Source organism: Triturus cristatus, chromosome 11 (assembly GCF_964204655.1).
Source record: "Triturus cristatus chromosome 11, aTriCri1.1, whole genome shotgun sequence".
NCBI lineage: Eukaryota > Metazoa > Chordata > Amphibia > Caudata > Salamandridae > Triturus > Triturus cristatus.
In genome coordinates this window covers 1,103,044,481-1,103,063,600 of record NC_140594.1, presented here as the reverse complement: position 1 = coordinate 1,103,063,600, position 19,120 = coordinate 1,103,044,481, and the positions used below count along the sequence as shown (strand labels likewise).

Below are 19,120 nucleotides of genomic sequence, written 5' to 3'. Positions count from 1 at the left end.
ATCTTATTGGGAGCCGGTGGGTCAGACAGCATTTTCCCACAGCCCTGCACGGTGCAGAGGATGTTGCTTCGCCCCTCACGTTGGTAATGGACGGCTTCACGATCTCCGAAGCCCCTGGAGTCCGTGTTGTAATAAACTACGGTTTTCACTCTCCGCCCCTTTTCACTCCATCGCGCAGGCTAAAGAGCTGCTACAGAGTTAACAGCTCGTAGATGTACCGATGATTAAACAGGATTTTGTGTACATGGACTCCAATCAGTAGAGAAACTGAATCTGCAGCTGAAAAGCAGATCACGTGCACACAACAGGAAAAAGTGAAGCTGAGGAAGGTAGCTAAACAGCACACGGGAAATCGAGTGTGGCGTGCGCGAAGGAAGGCATGAGCACGACCCGAGTGTGTGGGAGGGGGTGGGGCCCAAAGTAGTCACGGACTGAGGGAGGGAATGGGAAGAAAGCAGTGAAGGGGCAAGTAGCCATGGAAGGATACAAATGACTGACATGGCTGTCATGGGGAGGGACTAACAAGCTCAAAACCAATGGGAAGGCAGCATTTATAACCTAAGCCAATGAAGGAGATGGGCTGGATAGTGGGTGGAGCTTCAACGAAGCTTCCACACTATAGTGTATACTGCATGCCTGCAGCACATTCATGCTGCATCGCTAGGCGAGACCTAATGAATGTGTGTCCCCACGTAATGAACCTGGTGCTATGTAAAGAGCGACTGGATTCGGGTCAAGTTCGCACTATATAAAACTCTGCTATTGTGGGTAAACCAGTGAAGCAGGAAGCCAATACAACTATGGAACATTGGGGAAACAGCCATTACAACACAGCTCTTACCATGCATAGCCTTTATAACGCGGTTGTTAAAACGCAAACGCATCTCACGTTACCTGGCATAGCCTTTACCACGCATTATATAAATTATATTTATAAATTATGTTGTAAGGGTATGAATGATAAGGGCATATGCATGGTACTGGTGATAAGGGCATATACGTGGCACAGGTCGTAAACGCATATGTGTGGGAATCGTTTGAAGAGACGAGCTTTAGGGAAAAAACATTGTGAGTGTCAGCATCCAAGAGATGCCTCTTTGTGAGGTAAGGGGAATTGCACAGGAAGGTGTGGGGCGGTGGGTGTTCAGGGACTGATCCAGCTTTAGGGTTTTGGGCTGGGGTGGGTTTTGTAAGGGCTTCGGGCCGGAGGGGGTTGCACCAGTGGGCTGTTTTAGGACTTTTGGCTGGAACGAGTTTTTTTTTTTAAGGGCCGGGAGCCAGGGGTTTGCGCTAGAAGTCTGGGTTTAGGGCTCAGGGCTGAACCCTGTTTTCTTTTTTTCAGGGCTGGGATCCAGGGGGGGTTGCGCCAGGGTTCCGCTTTTAGGTCTCAGGGCTGGTGCCGGGTATGTTTTTGAAAGGGCTGGGGGCCGGGCGGTTGTGCCAGGGTCCAGTTTAAGGATCAGGGCTGGGTCCGGGTTTTGTTTGGGCTGGGGGCCAGGGCAGGTTGTGCCTGGGGGACAGTTTTAGGGCTCAGGGCAGGGATCCGGTAAAACATTTATCAGGCATATGCCTTTAAAATTCGTGCTTTTACAGTGAAAATCGTTGTAAAGGCATAATCATTGTAAAATTATGCATGGTAATGGCATTTGTGTTGTAACGGCCGCGTTGTATTGGCATGCGTTACAATGGAATGCGTTGTTCCATCATACATCATGAACATTTCCATTTAAAGGGGGCCTAAGGCAGACATAATATATACACTTTATCCCAATTAACATGGGAAGTCCCATTCCTTCTGTGGTCAGTGGTCTAGCTTCCAGCTTTACTGCACAATCTCCACTCTATTCCCTGTCTGTGTTTAGTAGTTTTGAAGTTATGGCGGGGTGCCTTCGGCATCTGACTTTTGGACCTCCTCTACCTGCCTTGCACTTAAACTCCTGATACTAACATACACACCACGACTTATACAGTGCAAGTGCTGAAGAAATGCCTCCTCCATTGTCAATGAGGCAGAACATCAACACAAATGAGGCAGCGCGCGCAACACAACATCATCAACCTGTATGTGTGGGCACACACAAGCTTTGGAGATGCACTTGTGATCACTCAGCAGCTGGTAGTGTTATGCAAGGCTTAATACACTGTACCACACCCGGCCTTAACTTTGCAATACAACAAGGCGAATTAGCCCACCGAGGCCCATATCACTCCCACCAAAGGCCTCGGACAGGCATCGGACAGCAACGCAGCTCTTATACAGTCCATCAAAGGCGTGTGCCTTAAACCCACAGACACTTTCACAACGCAGAGTCAAAGTAAGTGAATTCAGCTGTTTATTCAGCAGAGACACAAGTAGGCACCATCTCCATCGACAGCACAGAAGCAACACTCCCTATTCCAGATGCTAGTGGAGAGCCTTGTTGCCATCAGTCATGTACAAGATGTACCAGTAATGATGATGGCTAATTTTCTCATTGGTGAGGGTAATGTTGTTACATATGGCACCTGAAACAGGAAGTGCAGGGGTTCTGGCAGAGGAATAGTGCAGTCTTTGACAGACTTGAAGAGGGCTTTGCTTTTGTTGTCTGCCTCTCTGGTGGTGGTCTTCAAGTAGGAGGCTCTACCTGCGATAATGAGGGATCAGAGAGAAGTGATCAAGCCATCCGAGAGTTTTGATCTTCTCTTTTTCTTTTCCTGTTTTCCTACAGTATGTTTATTTCCTCCTTTAAGCTCTTGAATATACCAAGAGTCAGGGGGCTTAGCAGTGCAGGTTTTCAGTGGAGTATATCATTAAACATAAGTTTCTCATTGTTGTCGTTGTAGATGTTGAGAAGAGTATTGTTTTATGCATACACTTGTTATATTATTCTAGCCCTGAAGAAGTCGTGGGGTGTTCCCCAAGCGACGAAACATGTGTTGACTGGGCGTTGTTGGACTAAAAAGAAAAAGAAGAACAAAAAACTACATAATTTTATTCCTCCTTTTTTCACACTTATTGTAATGTTGAAATTTCACTTGCATAGAGCGCGTGCATAGGTTACAAATTGTCATAAGAGTATTGACATCATTGGTGGACTGGAAGTATCCTGGCAGGTTGTTTAGTTCTTCTTGAAATTTTTCCAGATTGATGTTTTTGGTGGAGTGGAAGGTTCTTTTTTCTCTTTTCAGTTGTCCTTGATGCTGAGGTGTGGTATTTGTGATCGCGAAGGGAATGGCAAAGTGGTCGGTCCAGTCTAGGGCTACAGGTGTCTGGAACTGGACATTAGGGGAGGCCGATAGGATGAGGTCCAGTGTTTTGCTTTTGGAGTGAGTTGGGTCACTGATGAGTTGTGTTATTTCCAATGTGTTGTGGTGTGCGGAAGGCTTCATTCATGCATTTTTTGTTGGAGTTGTTGGGAAGGTTGAAGTCTCCAAGGAATGTGGGGTAGGAGGACATGGTGATGATGTCTGAGACTTCTCTTTACTAAGGAAGCACCAACATTTGAGTCTACAAATGCCAGACCTTTTACAAAGATTGATTGATGCCCTTTCACTTGTTGATTGCTGCATCTTGTGTCTCATGGACCAGTTAATCAACTCAATGGATCTGTGTGTGAACTTGTGGCACAGGGTCAAACCCTGGAGTGCCAACAAGCTTTTCATCCTTCTGAGGTCAGTAAAACGAGCATCGGTGGGTTGTTTAACAATATAGATCCATAATTTAACTATAGCGCCGAGAAACTCTTTAGGGGTGCCTGTGCAATCTACTAAAATTTATGTTAGATCTTACAGGTGTTAAAGTGATACTGTAATGAGATGCAATTTTGTCCAGACATAGTTAATAGGGCCTGAAATCAAAAAAATAATACTTTGAAATATCGTGTGCAACATTTACCTATTCTTGCCACATAATTCTGTGAAAACCCTGCTTAATTTGGCTCTGTATTGTCGCATAATTCAGTAGCAATGCCTATATTTAACTTAACTCGTAGGGGGCAGCCCTGATGCCCATCAGACTGGGCACTCCCTTTTATGGCTGAATTCTAAATAAACTTTGCATCATGTGACTTTTATGTGATTCAGCCTCAGCGCTCTGATGTCAGAGCAAGGCTACACGCAGCGCCTCACAAACGTCCTATGCAAATAGTACTGCACTTTTTGCCAACACTACCAGCCAGTCCAAACACGTGCCTTTCCGAAAGAGAATGACCTCAGGTTAGGAGAATGGACAGATTTTACATGGAGAAGGCCAGTACAATTCTTTACCATGGGCTCAGGTAAAAAGGCTTATGTCTATGCCTATGGTCAGCAGTCAGAAGGCACCCTCAACCATGGGTGGGGCCAGGGCTTTAAGTGGGCGGGGTCCTGCCAGTGCTCAGCACCAGCAGTTCTACCCAACTGGGCTCTTCATTTTTTCCCTCATCCTCAGGGTGAAAAAAAATCTTAACTCTGCAGCAGTTCCACTCATCACTGCCTTTGAAGTAACTTCAAAGAGACTCGTTATAAATATTTCAGTCTCATCATTTAAGAACTAAAGCATTTTCAATATTATATACAACAAAGCCATAGATGCTGCTTATTTATCTCATGCAACTAACAACCATTGACAAAGCCAATAGTCCTGACTTGTAGGTGTAATGTTAATTGTTGTATTATATATCTAGATGCAAGGACAGAAGCTGCAAAGTACCAGTCGGGTGGCACACTGTGCTAAACACACATTTTTAGTTTACGAATTGAGGGCTGACCGACTGTCCCCGCAGGGGACCCTCATAAGAGGGCAGCCCCTTTAGTGCCACAATATGGCACACTGGGCAGTCTAGTATTGTCAGAGAACCCGGTTGGGGTCCCCCCTGCACGTCATTTCCGGCCGGTGGGGGGTCGGGGAAAGGTATATTGTCCTCCCCCGCCCCCCTGATGGCCTCTTTGTTCCCTCGCCCGACGCCAACTGGACGCGACCCGGGAGCTGACGATCTTTGTTTGCACGGTGAGTGCATATCCCCTCCTCTCGCCCGTTTCCTCCCCTTCGGGGAGTTACATCAGGGCGGTGTGGCTTTGCTGTGATGGGCCACCTTGGGGGGGTTCGGTCAGCTCCCACTTGTTCACCGGCATCCTTGCGGGCTACCCAGGCCCAGAGCGGGCCTTGGGGGTGCTGGCCTTGGGGAAGGTGGGGGGCAGCTGGGTTCCGTGTGCCCCCTTTTTTCCTTTGCCCACCGGCAGACGCAGCTCCGGAGGGACCGGGTCCTCTCCCGCGTTTCCGGGTGTTTGGCTTGCGGGGTCCCCTGCCTCGCGGGCTCTGGGGGCCCAGGTCTGACTAGGCTGTTACGTTCGGAGGGGGAGAGGGCAGCCAGGCCTGCGGTGGCTGCCGTGGTCGCGATTCTTCTCCGGGGTCCTTTCCTCCCCCAGCAGGCCTTCCCGCCACCCGTTTCCACTGCGATTGTAGATGATTTTAGGGGTGGGGCCCCGACCGCGATGCGTTCGCAGCAGCAGTTATGGGGAGGGTCAGCGGGGCCTTCTATGCGCTGCTTTGCGGGAGGGGGACTAAGCTAGTAGGTCGAGTCCCATCCGTCCTGTGTGCGGTACGGGTGGCCAGCCGGGGTGATGTGGGGGGACTCCTGAGGCCTTGTGTGAGCGAATGGAGCAGCCATTTTCCTGGCGTGGCAGGTATTGCGGGGATTGCATGGGTGCAGGTTGTCTGGGGGAGGCCATGGCTTCCTACTCGGCTTGGGTTGCGTGCCATTCCTGGGGTCGAGTCGCGCTAGCATGCGACTATACCCGTGCACCAAGAGTTCAATCTAGGAGGCGGCTTCCCCCCCCGCACCTTTCCCGTCGTGTCGAGTTGCGCACAGATGTGAGCACACCCCTCAACCTCGTGTTTAGGCGCGCTCCATTTCGTCCCCCGCGCTCCATTTCCCTCGTAGTCTTCCTCTTGCGGGTCAGCCATGCCGCCTGGGTCGAAATTGTGGGCAGGCCTACTTCGCTATGCACGCCATGTAGGACCGCCTCCTCGGGTGCTCACTGGTGGGGATCTCTGAGTATTGTAGTCGCGAGGCAGGGAGCCCAAGCTCCATCAGGCTACCCCCATTATTTGGATCGACATGTGCTTGATAATGCATGCGAAGCATGCTGGCGGCCGCAGTTTTGTTTCCCAACCTCTCTGCTTCGCACATCATGTCTCTCTTCAGGCATGGTGCGCAGCAGAGCGTGTTTGCTGCGTGGTGCATCAACTCCCTTTTACGTTGGGGGCAGCGTTTGTGTTCGAGGGCAATGTTCAGCACCGATCGGAGGCCTGCAGTGTCGCCTTTCGAGCCCCCGGCGCCTATTATTGATTGTGTTTCGTTTCCATTGTGCACGCTTCCTTCCTCATGCTAGCAGGCAGTGCTTGGATCTTGCCCCCCCCCCCCCCCGATATCGCAATTCACAACAAAAAAAAATTATTTTGTTATGTAGGATCGCTATGTCATGGTTTGTCAAGGGCTGTTCTGTGAAGGGGCTTACGCAGGGGGTGGGGGCCAGGGCTTTTTCGCCCACCTGGATGCCCCCCCCCCACCCAACATGGACAGAGTGGTGAGACGCAATAGCAATTTTACCTATTTATGGGATTGATTAATTGTGTCTCCTTTTCAGGTGCTGTGTCGTTCGTTTGGGTACAGCTGCACGGTGGTACGAGGGGTCCACGTCCGCAGCGGGGTCCAGGGGACACAGGGGGCTGCAGTGAAGATATGACAGGGCGCGAGGGGTCATTGACGGGCCTCGTCCAGTGTGCATTAATTTATCTTTTCTTTTTCCAGGTTTGAAAGTCATTTGGAGGCGGCATTGCAAGGGGTCTTTGTCGCAATAGGTCGGACAGCTTTACAAACAAGGTATTGGTCAGGGAGCACACCTTCGGGTGGAAACAGGAGAGATGGGTCCGGGTCCCACGGGGGACCACCGGGACTTATGGGGGTGTGTGTTTAGGTTCTCGTGCACGCACCAGGGTCTCCTGCTAACGTTTCCTTTTTTTCCCCCAGCACTCCCACTTCACCAGAAATGCAGGGCTAATCTTTGACCTGTCTTCGGGCGAGTCACGCCCCAGGTTCACTACCGTTATTGCTCAATAAGTAAGTATAGGGGATTTGGGGGGCAAGAGCATCTGGGGAAGCAGGGGGCTCGAGGTGTCCGCAATAAACAACCAAGCATGAGCATGTTGTGATCCCATACATTTATCTCCTCAGATCAGGGCCCGGCTGGAGTCGAAGGTCGCCATGGATAGCCAGGGCTCACCCCCCCCTTTTTCCGGAGAGATCCCAGGTGGACGACACGATGCCGGGGAATTCGAAGGACGCACAGTGGGCTAATTTCTTTGAGGTGGCCAAGATCAAAGGCCTGGCATGGGCCAATGGCATCCTGAACACCCCCGATCAGGAGGACTCTGGGGTCGTTGGCGATTCTCCTCCTACGGAACAACTGCCCGGTGCAGAGGCAGGCCCATCTAGGCCCAAGCGTGTCCGCAAACCCACGTCCAGGGATTTCCCGGCAGATCCGCTGCCACCACCCAGGGGCAGAGTAGTTCAGGCCCCCAAGGAGGTTGTTACCGCGCTGGGTGCGCCCACGCCCCCGGGGCCACTCACCCCGTTGGACAGTACCGCGGGCCAAGGTAACTACGCCACTAGGGACGAGCTTGCCAAACTCTTGGACACTATGAACAGTTTCATGACTCAGCTTCAAGCAGGTTCTGTGTCCACCAGCCCTGCACTTTTGTGCCCCAGTGGGGGCATTAAGGAAGGAGCCGCTTTAGCTGCGACAAGTGTATGGGCAGGAGGTGTGGGGGAGCCAGGAGGGCAGGTCAGACATCCCCCGGCAGTGGGCATCCCTCCTACACCTACGTCTGGGGTGCTTAGCACAGGGCCAACTCCTGTCTCGCTCCCCTCCATAGCGGCCAGCCCAAGTACTATGACAGTCAATACATGTTCGGGGGCCACAGCTGTTCTGTCTTCCATCTCGCCCGCTCCCTTGCCCTCCTTGGTACTACATCCCACGACTCCTCTCACAGCCGCTCCCCTGCCCAACTTGGTACAGCAAGTAACGACTGCACCCCTGCTGTCTGGGCGTTGTTCTCTAGCCTGGCAAGTGCCCCAGGCAGCCAAAGAAGGGATTTGGAGGAGGGATTTTGTGGACATTTTCACCCTGCTAATGCTGGGACAAGAGGGGTTAGACGCCAGGAAAATGGGGGCGAAGGAGGATGACAAAAAAGTAAAATACCAGCCCTGGCCGGAGAAGAACATAGCCAACTGGCTAGAGGCTTTCTCCATCCTAGCATCCGTCACCATGGAGAAATTTCCGGAACAGGGACCAGGTTTGGTACAGTACTCCAGGACCATTCATAACGAGTCTATGAGGTGGGGTGGCATTGGATGGCTGAACTATGACAGGGAATTCAGGAGGAAGATGTCTCAGTGCCCGGAGATGGGGTGGGACCAAAAAGAGGTCCAGCTTTGGATGGATCATATGGGTTCCCGCTCACAGCAAAGTGTAGGCACCCAGGGAAATTCACAGGGGGGACAATCGTCTTCCAAGGGGTCATTTCAAACAAACGGAAGGGGCAAACAGTCATTTCGCGGGGCACGTAGGGGAGGGAGACAGAGGGGAGGTTTCAGGAGGTCCCCCCCGGGTACATGCCGTCTGTTTAATAATGGATCTTGCTCCTGGGGCAAGACCTGCAAGTTCCAGCATGCGTGTAGCACATGTGGCGGGCCCCACACAGCGGTTTCCTGCCACATCAAGCGGGATAAGCAGCCAGCCGACAAAGGCGGGCAATAAACTTGAGGCAGGAACACTACCGAGTACAACATCTCTATGCCCCCCCATTCCCATTTGTCTTCTCCCCGCAGTCAGTCCAACCTTCCTCGGGCTCTTCCACAAAGGCCCTTCCCCTGTCAGCCTGGCTAACATCACGCCTCTTCTTAGACGATACCCCAACACAACAGATAGCCGCACACTGCTTTTGGGGTTCCATGAAGGTTTTAAAATCCCCTACGTGGGCCCCCTGGGCAGGAGAGATGCCGGCAACCTCAGGTCTGCGAGAGAGCATCCGGAGGTAGTCAGGGCAAAGGTAGAGAAGGAGAGGATTTTGGGCAGGGTGGCGGGTCCGTTTCTGCAACCCCCGCTCGACAACTTTGTAGTCTCTCCCCTGGGGGTGGTGCCCAAGAAGGACCCGGGGGCTTTTAGACTCATTCACCACCTCTCTTACCCAGAAGGGGCATCAGTCAACCATGGGCTGCAGGAGGGCACCTGCTCTGTGTCTTATTGTACTCTGGACATGGCATTGGACCTAGTCAGGAGGGCAGGCAGAGGGGCCTGGTTAGCAAAGGCGGACATTGAATCTGCGTTTCGCTTGCTACCAGTCCACCCGAGCAGCCATCAACTGCTGGGCTTCAGGCTGGACGGCAGGTACTTTTTTGACAGATGCATGCCCATGGGCTGCGCTGTGTCATGTGCCTATTTTGAGGCGTTCAGTTGCTTCCTGCAATGGGCCCTTCAGGATACCTACGGGGTGGCGGGGGTGACTCATTATCTAGATGACTTCCTGTTCATAGGGAGCGAGGGCACGCAGGACTGCAAGCAAGCCCTTGAGGATTTTGAACAGCTGGCCAGGCACTTGGGGGTCCCCCTTGCACCAGGTAAAACGGTGGGTCCAGCCCAGGTCTTAACCTTTTTGGGGATAGAGCTAGACACCATCTCCGGTGAATCCAGATTACCGGCAGACAAGGTACGCGACCTCGCACAACACATTCAGTGTGTGTTTGCGCAGGGCAAGGCCACTCTAGAATGCATTCAAGGGCTCTTAGGGAAACTGAACTTTGCAGCGAGGGTCATTCCAGCTGGAAGAGTATTTGGCAGAAGGTTGGCCAGGGCCACACCCAGGGTCTTAAAAAAGCACCACATGGTCAAGCTAAGTAAAGGCATGAGACTTGACCTGGCCATGTGGGCGGATTTCTTGGCCAACTTTAACGGTTCCGTAATTTGGAGGGCCCCCTGGGCAGGCAGCCCTGACCTAGCCTTACACACAGATGCATCAGGCAGGGAAGGATTCGGGGCCATTCTAGACAGGGAATGGTGTGCTGAGAAATGGCCCAGTGCCTGGCACAGGAAAAGGATCACGTCCAACATTACAGTGCTGGAGTTATTCCCCATTGTGGTGGCTTTCCATTCTATGGCCAACAATTCTGTCGGCCAAAAGGGTCCTTTTCTGGTCTGACAATCTAGCAGTAGTGCAGGCCATCAATTCACAGTCAGCGAGTTGTCCCTTGGTTCTGTGCCTTTTGAGGGAGTTGGTGCGGGCTTGTCTTTACAACAATGTTGAATGCAGGGCGCGACACATTCAGGGTGTGCAGAACACAGCGGCTGATGCTTTCTCTCGTTTTCAGTGGCACCGGTTCCGGGAGGCATGGCCGAGAGCGAGAGAGGAGGGGACACCTTTCCCAGCACACCTGTGGTTCCTGTTGAAGTGGCGAGACGTATGAGGGGCCTGGGCAAGTTATCCTTCGCGCCGGGGACTAACAAGAGATATCAATCCTGTGTGAATAAATTCTGCTGAGTGACGGGCCCATGGGATGGAGGCAAACTATCTTTAGCAGCCAGAGTGCAGTCTTTCATATTGTGGGCTAAAGACAATGGGAAGAGCCATTCCTGGATAGCGGGCTACCTTGCAGCAATCAGCCACCACGCTAGACTCAGGGAGGAGTCAGACCCAACGAGTTCTTTTGTAGTGAGAGCGGCATTAAGAGGGTGGGCCAGGAGTGAACCTAAGGCACTGGATAGTAGGTCCCCCATAGACTTCGAGACTCTCCAGGGGATGCTAGATTGGATGCACGAGGCCACTCACTCAAAGTTTGAGGCAGCATTGTTTGCGGCCGCGTTCAGCATGGCTTTCTTTGGGGCACTTCACATTAGTGAGTTGTTGGCCAGAGCGAAGAATGATGAGTCTGGGGTGGCTCTGAATTGGCAGGACGTGGTTCTCACTGGGAATTCCCTCAAAGTAACCCTGCGTAGGTCAAAGACAGATCAGAGCGGCAAGGGTAGGGTTTTCTGGCTGCACAGTTTGGGGGACGGGAGGTATTGCCCAGTTAGCCTGCTCTCCGCCTACTTGGCCCTGCGTCCGGCAGCAGATGCTTATCTTTTCATAGACGCAGACAGCTCGCCATTGACTAAGTACCAGGTGGAACACATCATGCATGCGTGCCTGGCGCTATCTGGTAACAAGGACCCTAGCAAGCCACTCCTTCCGAATTGGGGCAGCAACTACAGCATTTAAGGAAGGCTTGCCAGCAGAGGGGATCAAACAAGGGGGGCGCTGGCAATCCCACTGTTTCAAACCATACATACGTCCGTGAGCCCACGAACTTTATGGCATTCTCTGCAGCCCGGTATTGGCGTGCGATGGGGGCATTGTGCTTTATTTTACTGTTTACATTTATATACGTTATCTGGTCTGCCTGCAGGAACCGGTTTCCCGGGTACAGGCGGGAGTGTGGTGTTAGTTTAACCTACATGTTTTATTATGGCGTGCTGTGTTGGTAATAAACGTTTTGCAAACATCACATTTCTTTATTTACCAGGAACAAAGGTCTGGGTGATTGGCCATTCTGGCGTCAGCAGATTGGCACAGTGGGCTGCGAGCAGGAAGTGGAGGCATGGCTTTTCAAACACCGAGATAACTTGGCTGCGTTACCAGGGAAAGCGATGGAATGGGTTGTTGGACAAACTGCAGCAGAGACTGGGGGGAGTGCCGAGTCCCCCAAACGTGCTGGTTATTCACCTGGGGGGTAACGACCTGATGGCGCTAGGCAAGAGGACATTGCTTCAAGATATGAAAGCCATTCTTTGCCAATTAAGCAATAAGTTAGGGACATGTGAACTGTGGTGGTCGGAGATCACCCCACGGCTCCTGTGGCAGGGAGCACGATCGGGGGAAGCAATGGAGGCTGCGCGCAGGAGAGTCAATTGCGCGATGCGTAAATTCACCGAACAAATGGGGTTCGGATTCATAAGGCATGGTTTGCTTCATGTGAAATCCATAGGGTGCTTCGAGGACAATGGGGAACATCTCTCCAGAATAGGCATGGACTTGTTCCTCCTTGACCTAGGGGAGGCCCTAGAAATAGCGGGATGCAAATAGGAGCGCTGGCCTTGGTGGGGGGCCCTGGCTGCGACGGTCGCCACACCCAGGGCTGTGGCGAAGTTACATGGCGATCCAGAGGCGGAAAGGTACTCAGGGGTACCCTCTTCTGGAGCACAAAGGGTGCTGAGGCCCAATATCCCCAGGAAGTCTGTGCGGTGGACCCTGGGGTGCAACGGCGCCCCATCTGTCCTACGGGCGGTTGGAAACCTGTACAACCGGGGGTCGCTTGAACACTCCGCCCCTCGTAGGGGGGGGCGTGAGTTATATGGTGGAACAAAATTTCACCGGAAGGGGGAGGGGCTATCCCCTCACCACAACCGCTAAGCACCGATTGGCTAAGACCACGTTGCAAGTTGGCCCATCAGGTGGTAGGCCGCGAGGGGCGGCTTGCCTTTGGATCGCCTGTAAGATAACCCACCATGTTGGCATATTTGGTATGCTAATAAACCTGCAGCAATTTTCTCCACCAAAAGTTGTCTTGTCTGCTTATTTATGCTACACGTATGTTGCTGCAAGAGGGCTGGTGAGTGTGGCCGATAGTGGCACTATTTAAGCCACGCCCTTAATTAGATAGGCCACGCCCTTTTGAGAGACCCTCAGTTGTTTCATCCTACTTAAAGACCTGGGTAGCGCACACATACATAAAGTCTCTGGTGAGAACCCCAGTCCAGGCGCGCAACACCCATTGGACTCAAAGGGCTTCAGCCCCCCCCCCCCCCCCCCCCTCGTGTGTGGCAGCCCGGGATGAGACAGCTTCACGGGCACCCACACACAGCCGCACCCGAGCACTTCACAGGTCTAATAGACCATTTTCATGTTAATGAGGCCTCGCTGTTGTTTCACCCCTTCTAAGAGCCCCTGCAGTTCCACTTTGCCTCTGACTTAAAAGATTCAGCCCCCCCCCCCCGAAATTTGGCTGTAGTTGCGCCTCTGCCCCAGTCAGAAGGAAAAGTGCATAAAAGGGCGGGTTCACACCGCTGCCTGCACAGGCCGAGGTCTTTCCTCTCTTCCACCTAGTGTCAGTCTGTGGTTGTGGGTCAGTCACCTCGCTTACAACCGCCGCACAGGACTTCGAACTCGACGTCACCAACTAAGCGCGGCGTTGTGTTCCTTTTGTATTTTTGAAGAACATTTTGTGTGATCAACGCAGCTGTCACTTCAAGAGCAAGGCCCACGGCTCCTGTTTGCAAGAGTCAGTGAGCGTGTGTTAAACGTGTGTTTCTCCAACACGCCACCACACGTGGGAATTGTGACGTCCATTACTTTATCTTTTTTACCGTTTCAATAAGGCCTCGCTGTTTTTTATTAGTGCAGAAACAGCCACTTTTTTTTACTCGTTACCCTGGCGGCAGTTGTTTCATAGAACCGGCCCGTTTGGACTTTATGCAGATTCGAATATGTGAAAGTATAAAACGTGCGCCGGGCGCGCGGCCAATATTTCCTCACTACCTCCCTATGTCTCGGAGGATTACAGAGTTGAACTTGTATTGCCTGTCAGGGAGCTGGCTGCCCTGAAGGCTCCCAAAAGGAAGTCGGTTGCTTCACAAGTCCGGTGCACGCTTCTGGCGCTGAAGAGACAGGGCTCGGCCGTCGACTGTTCCACAAGAGACTGCTGCGCTGCCAACAGGGATGTGAGCGCACATGGAAACGAGACGGGGGGCTGTAGGGGTTGGAAAGGAGGCGGCAGTTTCCTGTGCACGTCAGGCGGAGACGGCAGAGGTGAGACCCGAGTGGAGCAGGAGAAAGTCACCCCAGGGACTGCCCTTTCCACGAGAAAGAGGCAGCTGGCTGCAGGAGTGCTGCAGGACGAGAGGGGCTGACACTTCCCACAGGAGCGGAGACTGCTGGAGCGCGGTCGACCCAGAGACACTGCAGAGAGACCTCAGGGGGATGCAACTGGACACAAGAGACCGGGTTGTTGCGCACACCAAAAGAGACGACAACTGCCACTAGCAGGACTAAAGCTGAACAGGAGCAACTTCGAAGCTGCAGAGAGCAGGGGAGCTGTCTCGTCTTACAAATAACAGAAGCACAGGTCAACAATACGACCTCCTTACAGGAGAGCGCCGATCTGCAAGTCGAGAGAGAGGCAGTGCTCGTTTCACAACAGCGAGAGAGCGCTTCACAACTCATTCACAAGAGAGCGCAGAACTGAAAACATCAGAGGAACTCTCTTTTTTTCACAATCAGCAGAGACTGCTAAAGCATCATTCAACTCATTCTCAAGAGACTGCAGAGCTTCAGCCACCATAGTCTTTTCCAATATCAGAAGAGACAGCTAGGTCACCATTTAACCCCTTCTTAAAAGGCGGCATGCTTCAATCACCGAAGGGACTGCATTTCACACACTAACTAGAGACGGCTAGGGCACCATTGAACTCATTCTCTAGAGACTGCAGAGCTTCAGACACCCATAGTCTTTTCCAAAATCAGAAGAGACTGCTCGGGCACAATTTAACCCCTTCTTACGAGATGGCAGGTTTCAATCACCGAAGGAACTGCTAGCGGCTGCAGACGCCATAGAACCTGTCTTTTACACAACCAGAAGAGACTGCTAGGGCACAATTTAACCCCTTCTTAAGAGACGGCAGGCTTCAATCACTGAAGGAACTCCTAGAGACTGCAAGGCTTCAGACGACATAGGAACTGTCTTTTACACTATCAGAAGAGACTGCTAGGGCACAATTAACTCATTCTCTAGACACTGCAGAGCTTGAGACACCAAGGTCTTTTACACAATCAGAAGAGACTGCTAGGGCACAATTTACCCCCTTCTTAAGAGACGGCAGGCTTCAATCACTGAAGGAACTCCTAGAGACTGCAAGGCTTCAGACGACATAGGAACTGTCTTTTACACTATCAGAAGAGACTGCTAGGGCACAATTAACTCATTCTCTAGACACTGCAGAGCTTCAGACACCAAGGTCTTTTACACAATCAGAAGAGACTGCTAGGGCATAACTTAACCCCTTCTTAAGAGACGGCAGAACTTGAGACTCCACCGGAACCGTGTTTCACACAATCAGCAGAGACTGCCTAGGGCACCATTTTACACACCCATTCACAAGACACTGCAGAGCTTCACGCGCCAAAGCAACTGCCCTTTCCCACAAGAAGCACAGACTGCTTGGAAACTCACGCATTCACAAGAGACTACAGAGCTTCGAGCGTCAAACTATCCAACCCATTCCTGGCGTAGCAGAGATCACTAGACTGCGCCTCACCATTGTCAGAGAGATTGCAGCGCCTGGAGTTGCTCAGCGCCTCTAATAGTGGCCGTCGGGGACGCCGGTTCACTTTGGCGGAGAGAGACTTTTCACAAAAGCCGCGGGTTACTGGCTCCCTCTGAGAGTTTTCACACACTCCTGGAGAGCTGTCACTACTACCACGCGCGGGAACGGTCAGTGGCATCACAGCCAACGCAGACCCCGTCCACAAGAAATCCCAGAGCTGCACTACTTTTCACAAGCGAGTGCACGACTATAAAGTGTTGTTAGAATGCTGAGTTCGAAACACAGGTGGAATTGAACTTGGATTTCTAGAGAAAGAGGCTGGGCAAAGGTGCAAAAAGAGAGTCCGTTCATGATTTCACTAGAGAAAACAGCTGCCGAAGGGGAGAAGCCTCGCATATGTGGTTAGAGGCAAACAAAGGCGCTCAACTCCTGGTAGGAACATTTAATTACTGAGAACTCTGGGAAATTCCATACAATTCCTGACACATCTGCAGCACTGAATCACTTCCCCAGGTGCGTACCTTTACAATGCAAATACATTTTTTTGTGATGGCATTATGATTTGTAGTAATACGACCAGTTTGTATATAGCGCCGAATATAGCATCTTCCCAGTTTCTAAGCACCCGAAGGCCAGATTACACAACATTTGCCTTGGCGCAACAAATGCCTGTTGCACTGTATTTGCTGATCATGCAATAGAACGCCGATTTTATATCAGTCCATACTGAAAGCACAATTTACAATCGAGGGCAAAAATAGAGAAAACAGATTGTGAATCAGTTGCTAAAATGCGCATTTTTTTGCATCGGATTCATTTTAAGTGTAAGAAGGTTTTTAAAAATTACAAAATACCCTATACATGAATACACTTTGATTGAAAAAGAAAGGCAAATTATTTGCACAATTTTTGCTGCATATGTAATAAGAAAGGGGCAACGTGAGGTTGTCCCTATGCTATAAGATTTGTGCGCATTTCTAAAAGTGATGCAAATGTATTTATTTATTGTGCATTATTTGAAAGCAACTAAAAGGGTAGCACACTGTTTGCTAGATTGTTGCTCTGGTGCATTCGAACATATGTCGTAAAATCTCTCGGTACGATTACATACGAACCTTCCTTACGATGCACGGTGTGCAGTTGGGGGATTAAGGAACCGATAAAGACCGATTAAGCCCAGAGGGCACGGACATATTGTGGTTTGGAGGTACCATATACAGCCCTCTCATAGGTACCCTTCAATTAGTGAAGACTAGACAGCATAGTTTGAATTCCTAATGTTTTATGATTGGAGGCATATAGATGGAGGCGACCCCTCCCCCTTAAAAAAAACCAAGGAGTGCCAAGCCAGGGCTGAGACAAGGAAATGGCTCGGATCTTAGAGCCCTTGCACGAGCCGAGCCCTGAAAAAAATTGCAATGTAAATCATACAACACATGCAGTGTAAAATATGATAACGTTTTTTTAAAATGCAAACGCCCCCTTGACGCAGAGTAACTCAAAGCAGCTCTTTGTTCTTGAGTTATTTTCAGGCAATCTTCCAGTGCAAAACAAGTTTTGCACTGGAAAGTAAAAAAAAATCTTCTCTGGTTGCACTGGAAAGTAAAAATTATCCTCATGTTTGCACTGGAAAGTGAAAATAGTCCTCTTGTTTGCACTGGAAGGTAAAAATAATCCTTTCTATTCTCTTGTTTGCACTGGAAAGTAAAACAAAAATCCTCTTGTTTGCACTGGAAGGTAAAAATAATCCTCTCTATTCTCTTGTTTGCACTGGAAAGTAAAACAAAATCCTCTTGTTTGCACTGGAAAGTCACAAAAATCCTCTCTGTTTGCACTGGAAAGTAAAAATAATCCTCTTGTTTGAACTGCTTTTGATACGGTCCCCCATCCCTTACTGCTAGACAGACTGGCAGAGATTGGTGTGGTTGGCTCAGCCTGGGGCTGGATTAAGTCCTTCTTGGAGGGCCGGGTTCAGCAAGTATGGCTACCTCCGGCGGCCTCTTCACCTCAGCGGGTCTGCACAGGGGTCCCCCAGGGTTCATCCCTTAGCCCCCTTTTGTTTAATATATATCTTTAACCCCTCTCGTTAATTTGGCGGAGGGTTTGGGGGCTAAGGTGATTGCCTATGCTGACGATACTCAGCTATTGTTTACCTGGGATAAGAATGTGGCTACTGTGGCCCCCGTGCAATCGTGTCTTTCTTCGGTTTTCAAGTGGTTGGCGAAGGCCCAATTGAAATGTAACGAAGACAAGTCAGAGGTTCTGTTGTTTGGTGACTTTCCGACTGGGTTTAGAGACTTGATCTGGCCAGCTGAGTTTCCACCTCCACTGTCCAATAGCCAGATCGCTAAGAATCTGGGAGTTTGGTTTGATGGTAATCTTTCATTCTCCAGTCAAGTGAAGCGACTGGCGGGCGGCTGCTTTGGGCTCATCAGAGTCCTGAGAAGATTTCTTCTGCTTCTTCCGCAGGCTGCACGTGAATCTGTGGTGCGTGCGCTTATCCTGTCCCGTCTGGACTACGCTAATGCGCTTTATGTAGGGATTCCAGCTTACTCCCTCAATAAACTTCAAGTGATCCAGAATGCGGCTGCCTGCCTCTTGGGTGGGATCTCGCCTAGGGAGAGTGTACGGGGCTACCTCCGTTCCCTGCACTGGCTTCCGGTTAAGGCGCGAGTGGTGTTTAAATCTCTCACCATAGCCCATCGGGCACTACATGGTCCAGGTCCGGGCTATCTGCAGAAATGATTCTCCTTTTATGTCCCGGGGAGGACTCTGCGCTCCTCATCCCTTAGGCTGGCGAAGGTCCCTGGTTTCCAGCGGCACCGTCTGGAGGGCGCTTCCTTGGCCGTTCATGCGGCCCGCGCCTGGAATGAGCTTCCCTGGGCACTTCGCTGTGTGGAAGATATTGTTGCTTTTAAAAAATTGTTAAAAACTCATCTTTTTATCTAAAGTCAGGTTATGCTTTGTTTTCCCCTTGCTCGCGCCGGGACACTCCTTGGAGTAGCCGTTCGCGCTATAAATTCAAATAACATAACATAACTGGAAAGTTACAAAAATCCTCTCTGTTTGCACTGGAAAGTAACAATAATCCTCTTGTTTGCACTGGAAAGTTACAAAAATCCTCTCTGTTTGCACTGCAAAGTACAAATAATCCTCTTGTTTGCACTGGAAAGTAAAAATAATCCTCTTGTTTGCACTGGAAAGTAAAAATAATCCTTTTGTTTGCACTGGAAAGTAAAAATAATCCTCTATAAACCAAGCAAGAGATCCCTAGTTTGTTGCAATGTGTATTCAATCAGAGACATAGGTGTGGCTGCGTGCGCATTCTTGTGTCAATGCTGAAGATCAAGGGGAAGAGTCTATCTCAGGTCTTGATGGTTTTTCGACTGATTTTGGGTCGGTCTGGAGTAAGATAATGTCCCAGTCCATCAATTCCACCGATTTTCTCTGGTGGAAGCATAAAATGCGGCTCATAGCCTCCTCGGACAGTGCTCACTTGTAAAGTTCTGACCCCCATTTGAAAATGTCTGGGCCTGTGATGGCTTCCAAATAATGGCTATAGTCTGTTTCGCTATCAGTATCGCCACTGCCAGATCTAACAAGCATTGGTAAATGCATTAGCTTTCGCATATGTGATTAATGATAAGCTGTTTTCTGTTGTGAGTTGTAGCTTGCTGAGTAGTTGTACAATATAAGTGACAGAAAGTCTGTTAAAGTGTTATGGCTTGTTTATGTACAAAAAGGCAAT

General features: G+C 50.6%; 1 protein-coding gene across 2 annotated transcripts in view; it reads left to right on the top strand.

The window, feature by feature from the left end:
• Positions 1 to 13,275: 13,275 nt before the first annotated feature.
• THPO (thrombopoietin) overlaps positions 13,276 to 19,120 on the top strand; it is a 248,356-nt gene continuing 242,511 nt past the window's right edge. For both annotated transcript variants that reach the window (XM_085635517.1, XM_085635516.1), the window contains exon 1: positions 13,276 to 15,885. The gene's annotated coding sequence lies outside the window, so the exon portion shown is untranslated. The remainder of the gene's footprint in view (positions 15,886 to 19,120) is intronic.